The sequence below is a fragment of the Neolamprologus brichardi genome, chromosome 13, assembly GCF_056152115.1.
Source record: "Neolamprologus brichardi isolate AB-2024 chromosome 13, ASM5615211v1, whole genome shotgun sequence".
NCBI lineage: Eukaryota > Metazoa > Chordata > Actinopteri > Cichliformes > Cichlidae > Neolamprologus > Neolamprologus brichardi.
In genome coordinates, this window is record NC_142116.1 from 6,476,160 (window position 1) to 6,486,641 (window position 10,482).

Here is a 10,482-nt window from a genome sequence, read left to right on the forward strand (position 1 = left end):
CTCATCAAAGGAGATTTTATAAGCATTAATTCACTGTTTCTAACACGTGTCTCGCTCCCTCCAGGGCAGTTTGACTGAGGACGCCACACTCGGTGCTGTCCAACCTATTCTTCATTCCCTTAAAACTTTTTTTCCACAATCATATAAACACAGAAGCAACATTTTCCATCTCTCCCTACATTCTTTTTCCTTCCAGTCTTTTTTCTCTCTGAATTCTTTGCCTGTTTTCTGTGTAGGCACCTTTCCCAAGAGTATTAACTCCTCCACTCCTTTCTCCAGCTTTCAGTATATTTGGACAGCCAGCGAGGAAAAACTCCTGATAATAAACTCCAGAGCCGATCAATTATTCTCTCAGAGTACGAGGAGCTGGACGAAGAGAGCTTTTAGTTCAGCAACGGTTGAGATTTTGCAGATTGTGCACAACAGAGCAGCATTTCATGAGCCGCATTAGCAAGTCAGCCAGGTGCTGCAACTATAAAGAACAAACTGCTGACTGATTATTATTTCAAACTGGCGTTCACGCTTTGCTTTAAAGGCTGAGGCTGTCTGTAAATTACATATTCAAAATATTATGTTATGTTGTGTTATGTAGTCAGTGCCAGGATTGATCATTTGTTCACCACAAACACAAATTAACTCAGAATTGATTCCGTTTACTGAGTTCTCAAGCACGTGATCTCAAAGCACAAAAAACCTTTGTATGGACAACAATATCATTGTGCCACAACTGATTAAAGCTGACCGAGACCGGCCTTTAGTCATGCTAGAGTGTTGCAGATTTGTATGAGAGCCCCCTATCTGATCTGACAGAGGTAATGAGGGTGTGTGGTCCAACCTCATTCAACAGGAAAATTCCCACCTCTATACAGAGGATATCCCGACATTTCCTTGACCAGCTTTTAATCCCACTATGTCTCCAGCTGAACATGTCTGGATGTGTGCAGGCTGCACTTCTCCAGGAATGGAGAACAATTCCTGAAAAACAGATCTGGACACTTGTGCAGTCCACGAGCAGTCTGAGTCACGGTCTGTCCGGAGGCCACACCTGATATTAAACATCCTGTACATGCATGTGTTACAGCAGTGAAATCTATTTAAAACATATTTGACTAGTTTACATTGATAACAGTAGGTTTGCTCCTTTCAGTTTAGTCATGTTTAGTATTTATTAGTTTCTGTGTTCATCTCAGTATTTGTTTTATGATAATATGGAGGTAATTATGGCAACAGACTCGTGGTCATGGAGAACAAACCATAGTTAGTTTATTTCACATAGTTGTTGTTTAAATCTAGTTTTACTCATTATTATTTCATTTCTCTGGTCATAGTTTAGTTTTACCAAATTAAAATAAACTTGGTGGTGACAAACTGGAAGTGAAAATGAGTGTGTTTACAGAAATAATCACATCAATTTCTGAGTTATTTTTCTTTTCTTTGTGTTTTAAGCTGGTGAACTGAGTATTGTTTTAGTCTGGACTCTTGGTCAGATTAAACAATAATATTATACCTTTATATTTTTTAATTTATGATACACATTTTGAGAAAAATAAATGCCACACAGCAGAATCAATTGCAGACCTTATCCAATAACAAAATAGAAAAACTAAAATGGATCAACTCCGATATGAGACTACAGTAATCAGCAGTTTCATCCTGCCTTGTCAGCAAACTGTCTTTCTCCCAGATTATACCGTTACAGCAATAATAAATGAAGGTATTGTGTACCTGTTAAAAAGCTGCTCCACAGCCTCGTGAAATGTTTGGACATCACTGCCTGCAGATCACCTAACAGTATTAAGAAAACAGAATAAAACAGAAGCATATTAATATAAAACAAAAACTGTGGGAGGAATTTCTCACAGTGAACTTCTGAACTGAAGCAGCTCTTCCTCATAAAACAGGCCGTCGGGTTTCTCAGCTGTTGCAAAATGAGGGGAGAGGGAATTTTCTCAACTCGGTTAATTTCACTGTGACAAACTGTTGCACTTGTGTTTGGGAACATTGATGATTTCTACAAAAATCTAAAGCTTTGAAGAGAAAATGTTATAAACAAGGCCATCTGTGTTCCTTCTGCATCTATTATTCCCATTCAGCCAGCAGGTATAGATGGTAGACGGCGACGTTAAAGTTTTAGTCCAATAAAAATGGGAATTGCAACAAAAGTTGATATATTTAATAGTTTGACAAAGTGAACTGAATTCAAAGACAAGTGGCGCTTATACATCTGCAGTATGCTCAGATTAAGGGACCATCATCACAGTGAAAGTCAGTTAAACTTCAGAGATATCAATCTGTCCAGTGGGCTGCTAGTTTGCATACTTCTAACCAGACTGTGTGACAGTGGGTCTGAGGATTTGCCATACTGGTCATGCTGGATGATGTTGCAAGCATCATAACATCTGCCTTGGTGTCTCTTTCAGTCTGTAACATGTGCTCAGTGTGGACCTGTCATCATCCGTGAGGAGAACGTGTTACTGTTGGCAAACCTGTCACTTTTCTGCTGTGATGTCTCTCCTTAGTCGGCCTTGTTGGATCATTTAATTCGTGGCTGGACCAGAGAAATTCTAGCCAGCTGGTTGTCATCAGGGCTGATTTTGGTCCAGTGTATTTAAAGAGCTGACCTGGTTTCTCTTCATGCATGCTGTGACTTCTATCAGCCACAAAACTGTCGCAGCCTCTTTTCAGTCTGTACCCTTTCATGTCCGGACTTTCATCCTTTTCCTTCTTCTTGCAATCGTATTTCTCTCTTTTTGTTAAAAAAAAATCCTTATCTATAAATTTTTATCTTTGGTTTGCATTCTTCTAAATGGAATTTCATGACCACTGTGTTACACCTTTCCCCACCACTGTTTGTTTGTATGTTATTCCTGTCTTACACCCCATCTTCCTTCACCACCTCCCTCTGATTTCTAGTGTTTAGTCCTCAGTAAGCTCTTCATGTCCTCTGTGCCTTATCTCCCAGTCATCATAGCAAATTTGTTCTTATCCTTCTGTCTACCCATTCTCCCATCTGGGAAAACCAAGAGGGTGGTCAGCGAGAATGCTTCGACTCCTATTCATCTACCAGAAAGAGTCAAAACTTCTGCAAGAACAAAGTCTCCCAAACCAAAGGATTTCTTCCTTGTTATTTGTTCTAATCCAGTTTTCTTAATGAATGTGAAAACCTGTTTCATTTCCTGCTTTCTGTTGTTATTCCATGAGCCAGAGCTTTAACAGTTAAAGTTCTGTGTCTTGAAATACTACTTAGAACAAATACTGTGAAGACAGGAATTGCTCTTGTGTCTTTAAAAACAGACCATGCATTTCACTTCCTCTTACTTCTTTGCAGTATTTTCTGACAAACCAGCCTGAGGGAGGAAAGACGAAACGTTAAACCAGGAATATAATGAGCTTGATTCAGCGAGAGAGATGAGAATTCACAGCCACCTGCTCAGTGCTTGACAGAAAACAATTTAAACATCTGATTCTCATGCTTTTCAAGCACCTCTGCTGCTGTGAGTTACTCTCTCAGGGTCTTCGGCTAAAACTCTTCATCAGAGTTTGACCTCTTCATCCCTGCAAACCCTTACTCTGCACTGCCAGAGATACTGGGTAAACTGAGATTGGAGAATAATTACGGGAACGCTGCTGCTTACAGTGAGCCTTTCATGCTCTGCAAACTGTTTACGTTGAGGAAATGCAAGATAAGTGGCCTTGTGACTGGAAGCAGGCCAGTTCAAATCACCAGAATATCTGGGTGGTGGAAGTGAGGCCGGTAACGCTTCCTCTTCCTTCAGAGCCACACATGATCAGGATGCTCTCCCCCCTCCTAAAACAGTTACAATCAAAAGCCCTCGAGAGTTGGTATGTGACCCTCCGTCCTCTTGCAACAGAGAAAGCGTGTTCTCAGTTTCTTTCCCTAGTCAGTAGCTTAAGACAAAAATTAAGACCCCATTAACAAGCACTGAAAGCTCTATAGTGTCAGCCTGCAGGTCTTCACATATGGATGCCTTAGATTACCCTCTAACAGCTTGTTTTAATGCACAACATTTGGAAACAGTGATTAGGCTGGTACTTATATAAGGCTTTTATACTCTAACTGAGCACTTTTTACCACAAGCCTCATTCATTCAGTCACACACACATTCACACAAACCCTTTTTTCTAAACCTCAATGGCTTGGCTAACATTCACATACACACTCACACTCCGATGGGGTAACTTGGGGTTCGGTATTTTCCCAGAGGAACCGCTGAGGCTTCATTAGCTAGATGAGCAGCTCTATCTCTGATCCCCAAATTTATCATATTTTTCTGCCCAAAAAATGTGATTACATGTTCTGCTGTAAAAAAGCTTGACCTGCGTTACCACACCAAGTTAATTAATCGGACAAAGACCTACAAACTCTTCTTGCTGCAAAAATGTGACTTAGATGAGGGAAAATCGATTTGAAGTCATACAGAAATGAAAACAGCTAGTCAGGTTTAGAAACACTTACATCAAGCATTCATCTTCTTTAGAAGTTGCCAAAGACCTAATATTTGTGCCCACATCTCTTCAACATTTTTCCCTATTCATTTCCTATTCACTGTAATATATGCTGATTTTGGGTAGTGGAAATCAAGAAAGTAAACAGCTGACTCCTGATGGTTCAGTCAGCCTAGAGTAAAAATAGGAGGGTCTGACACCTTCAACATCTTGGCGTCCACTTTTGATCACAGTGTGCTTGTACGTGTCTCCTGGTGGGAGGCAACAGTCACAACCACTCTCAAGAAGACTCTTTGAGTTTCAGACTGGACTCTGAATGTAAGCGGTTAACCCTCATGTTGTGTTCATTTTGTGTTTCCAGTCAAAAACGACGTTTCTATTAAGACTCATCATAAAAACTATAATAATAGATTTGTTGTGATTTTTATTATTTTAAAAAACGATTTTTAATTAACCTTTAATACAAAATAGCAACTAAACATGAGGTAGTAAAAATTTATTACAACTTAAAAAATATTTTTATAGTAAGTATATTTCAATGTCATGGCATATACTCATGATTTAGGTGTCTTACCGTATACTGAAATATTCCAAGATCTAATTTTATTTTCAACCACAATTTATTTTCCTAACTCCTTATCGAGTTCAGCTGGAGCTTATCCCAGCTGTCATGGAGTCATAGGCGGGATACAACCTGAACTGGTCACCAAGGTAACCAAGGTTTTGGTGATTAAAGCTAACCAAACAATGAATTTAAAAATAACCATCATCATCAATTGAAAACAAATGTAGCTGAGAAGAAAACACAAACAGGAGAAGAGTTATATTCTCCTAGCTGACAGTCTTACACCTTCCTTCCTGCCTTCTTTTATGCTTACTTTGTCTTTGGAGCATGCAGGACAGCTCATGCTCTGCAGCAACTGGTGTGTCCAGGCACCGACGTCAAAGGACAGCTTGTGCATTTCCAAGAGATGCCAGTCGCTTTGACAAAACAATAGCACTTGATGTCCTGGGAATGAAAAGAGGGTTAAACATCTCTACTAAATGTTGCGCCAATGTTACGCCCAGCCTAGAGGAAACCTGGATATAACATATAAAGTGACTCCCCTGCTTTTCCCCCCTGCTAAGGAGGGACCACAGCCACAGCGGAGGTTCAGTCCAAACAGAAATACTTTATTTATCCACATCATGATGGGCAATCGCTCAAAAACAAATATAGATTCCTAAAAACAATGTTATTTCATGATTGTTTTAAACAATTTTAAAACTATTTTGTTTTCTCCAAACCTTAATAAGTGATCCTGAAGTATAGCATATAAGCTGTTTACGTAATGGCCTAAAATTCGCAAAGAGCCTCACCCTGCTTGCCATTATAAAGAGTTTTTATATTTGTTCTTTAGTAGATATCAACTCACGTCCTGCCATTTCTGTGATATGCAGAATACTGAAAGGTCTGCTACGTCTCCCAGCAGGAGAAAGCCCCAGGATAGACCCAGGACACACTGGAGAGATCATGTCCCTCAGCTGGTTTGGGAACACCACCCAGATGAGCAGCAGGTATTGTCTCTGTTTAAACTGCAACCAGAACCTGAATAAACAGGAGAAAGTGGATGGATGGACTTCAATTACACTTTATTTTTACATGTTTTTTTTACAGCATTACTGACAAAAGCAATGTTTTTAATAAGCTTTCTTCCTTGAATATGCCGTCATGCTGCCATCAGACCTGTTTATGTGTGTGACTGGTCATAAGAGAACAAATGCCAACTGCCACAAAGAAATCAATATAATGTGAAAACTGACCAGAAAGGGAGAAAAACATCAAAAATTATGGCATGGAGTTGTGATATCTCAGTCTGGAGCAAAGAGACCAACAGAGAAACAAGCTTTTGAAACTGATCACATTAAAAAGTACAAGTGAAATTGCAAGTATTGAATCAGCTCACCTGGGCCTTGAAAGAAGGAAATTCAATAAAAGACCCCGAAGAGAAACAATGGCTGTATTGATTTCAGCATATTAAACAAGCTCTGAGGTGTTGATTAATTACTTCTGCCAGTGAACCCCTTAATGACTTCATCCAGTCGCCGTGCTGCTAATTAACAAGTGATTAAAAAGGCAGGCGGAAATGTCTAATCTAGGCCGGTGGTAGAGCTCACAAGGAAGTCATTCTGCACTCAGTCCGCCTGAGCGGGCTCCCCCCCAAAAAAAAGCCCCAAGACAGTTGTCCAGGGACTAATTTAGCCGCCTTTGTTCAGGTTGTGTGAATGGAAGTGAAGGGCTCTCTTGGGGAGAGTAACTAGAGAGTGACTTGTCTGCTCCACTGTCACTGTTCATTCAGTGAGCTGATACTGGCATGCCACTTGTTCGCTAATGATCTCGCAGCAGTGGGCTGATTCACAGCCCACTTTCTGGGTTGCTCCCTTTTCTGTCCCTTTCTTCTTCTGCAGCAGTGGAGGTTAACAGAACATGGGTGCTGCTGTGCTTTCATACGTATTTGAGCCACTTCTCTCACCAGTCTCATGCCCCTAAGTGATTCACAGAGGAAAGTAAATGGCTTTCATTTCTTAACAGCAGAAACATGATTAGAAGGGCTGAATTTTTCAGTCTAAAATGCTCCAGATTTACTGCTTAATAAAAGAACATCCTTAAGCTAAAAGAAACAGTTGAATTAATCTGTTTGAGCCCCTGTATGTTGCTTTATGCCTGTACTTTGCACCCCAATAAACAAATGCATGGCAATCATGTGCTTTAAGCTGTTTTTGCCGACTCAGAATGGATTTTTCTCAGTTCTGCTTTTGAATACAAATGAGGGCATTGAACTCCTCAGTGCAGGTCACCGAAATAATTCAGAGCTGCTGCCCTCAGCAGATGATGGGATTTCAAAATATGACAGCTTGAGTAAACATTTATTTTGTAGCCATTGTGCAGCACTGCCGTCCACTGTGTCGCCCCGCTCCGTGGAGCTCTCACAGTCAGAATAAAATGGCAATGTGATGTATTGGCTTTCGCTATCAGCAGCGAGCAGGCCCTATGTAATGAGCACCCTGTTTCTCCAGAGGAGAAGTGATTCTTCAAACTAGAGATCATTGTGCAGTCTGTGCACAGTCGAGGCTCTCCCTGGTTCAGTGTGGGTTTCACACAGATCTGATAAGTGCTCAGATGAGTGTAAATGGGTAATTTGCTGTCGCGGGAACCTCATTGCTCAGCAAAAACAGATTAATTTAATTCTAATTTGAGAGCGCTAGCAGAGCAAGGTGCTTTGACTGAACTGCTGTGACACTGTGACAAAGATGTGATTGAGTTTAATGTGTCCATAAATGAATAGATGCGCTGTCTCAGAAGCAGTAATGTGAACATTAAAATGCTATCCACCCTCTGCGCTACTCTTACACTGTTAAACATAATCAACTTGAGACTTTGTAGTCATCCCAGGAGTTACTCACTGATGAAGTATTTTGTAACAACTTGCATTTTAATACGCTTTGTTGCCTTCAGCTCTCATTTTGGCAGCCCACAGACAGCAGACTGAATTGGCATAACTTCATGATTTACGTTTCCCTTGTGGCTGCATTTTGTTCTCTGATTTCTGATTCGATGTCAAACGGTACCTTTAAAAAAATATGTTTTTCTTACAGAACATGCTGTGCTGCTTAAATTCATATCCTAAAGCTAAATGTTTGGGGTGTGAAACAGGTTCTTGGACATTTGACCAGTAGCCTCCAACAGAAAGAAAGGTTCAATTAACTAAACCACAGGTGTCGAACTCCAGGCCTCGAGGGCCGGTGTCCTACAGGTTTTAGATGTGTCCTTGATCCAACACAGCTGATTCAAATGGTTAAATTACCTCCTCAACGTGCTGTGAAGGGCTGTGTCCCAATTAAGAAACCGCACGCTTGAAGTACGCGCACTACGCGTACTACTACTCTATAAGTACGAGAAGTGCGGAAGTGAGAGGCTTGTGAAATGGGACGGTCTAGCCTTCGTCGCGCTGTTCAGGTTGCCTAGCAACCATGATACTAAGAAAGAAAACTAAGAAAGATACGAGAAACGTTACATACAGCTTTGTGTGACAGAAATGAAGGAGAAAAATGTTTTGTTGGTCATTCATTTTTGTTCTGACATCACTTTGATTAGTTGAGTATCTGAGGCTGAGACCACAGGACTGTAAAACATGATTGTTGGGCTTCATTTCTGTACTGAACAGTCATTTCAAGATTAGTTAGTAAATAACAATTAGCTAATGTTGGTCACGAGACTAAAATCACCTCACTGTGGTAATGTAAATATAATATGGCCAATATTATAGTATTGTCAGATTATTATGATACATATACATATATATATATATATATATATATATATATATTTATTTATTTATTTATTTATTTATATATATATATATGTACACAACCAAGTTAACGCTGAAAGTACGAACATCACTAATGTCACATAACTTTGCTGACATGTGACCAATAGTAATGTTTTAATGTTCTTCGTTATTAAACATTCGCACATAAATAAGTGACGTCATATTCAGTACTTACCTTTGACAGTTTGGCCGCTCCCTTCTGCCGTATTTTGCGGCAAAATTATCCACACCCACCGCCGCGCTATGAATTGTGGGATATATGGGACCACGAAGCGTGCACCGGACCACGCTTGGTATTTGGGGAAATCGACGGCGCATTTGGAGTATGCATTTGAAGTACACTTCGAATTGGGACAGCCGTCGTCGCGTGGCGGTGACGTAATCGCACTTAAAATGCGTACTTCAAGCGTGCAGACCCTGAATTGGGACACAGCGAAGGTCTCCAGAGGCCTGGTAATGAACTAAACATTTGATTCAGGTGTGTTGACCCAGGGTGAGATCTAAAACCTGCAGGACACCGGCAAGTCAAACCTCCTCTTTGCAAGTGACAGCCAATTCAAAGAAACCTGAAGTGAAGGTGATGCAGTCCTGTGAAACATTCATTGCACCTCATGATTTTAGCAGCTTGTACGACCACTTTTAGCAGCAATGACATCAAATAATAATATAATTCTCTCACATCATTGTGGAGGGATTTGGGCCCACTCCCCTTTAAAGCATTGTTTCAGTTCACTGAGGTTTGTGGGGATTTGTTCCTCAGGTCTCATCGCAGCATTTCACTCAAGTTGAAGTCTGGACTTTGACTGAGCTTTGCAACACTTTGATTCTTTTCTTTTTCAGACCTTTTGTTGGAGATTTGCTGCTGTGCTTGGAATCATTATCCTGTAGTGTGACCCAGTTTTGGCCAAGCTTCAGCTGTCAGACAGATGGCCTCACATTTGACTCTAACATTATGAAACATATCAAACATTCCTCGGGACATTATTCCCGAAGTCTTGTGGTTTGTTCGGATTCAAGTGCTAACTGAGGCCTGTCGTTGGAGCTCTGCGGGGGGGGGTTCAGTTTCTCTGAGCTTCGCGCAGTTTGACATTGGAGTGAATCTACTGCAGGAAAGATTGTAGCTCTGTGTTAACACACACTTGATCCAGACCAACAAACTACTAAAACTTTACCATTATAGAGGTGGTCATGCTTTCTGATGAACAACAAACCAAGTGAATTTGATTAGCAGCACCTGGCTGGTACTTACCATCCTAATTCTTATGGAAGCAGAAAGGGTGTACGTAGTTTTTCAAAGCCTGTAGTGTAGCTTTTAACTAGAAATTATTGTCTCAGTGAATGAATTAACTTGTCTCCGAAACATCAGAAAGAGTAAAATAAGGACATCAGTATTTCCTGGAGTCAAATATAACATTGTATTTTGTCCAGTTAATAGTTAAACACCTCCCATAATTCTGTTATGAGATTTAACCCAAAATTTAACCCAGTTGTGGCTTTTGATAGCTGCCTTCCAAAAGGGGAAGCTGCCACACCCTTCTTCCAGCTGCGTCTGAAAACAGAGACTTCCTGTAACTGAGCACCAGATACAGATCAGACACTTTGCCATGAGTCAGGATGGCACAGTTTCTATCAGATTTCTATCTAG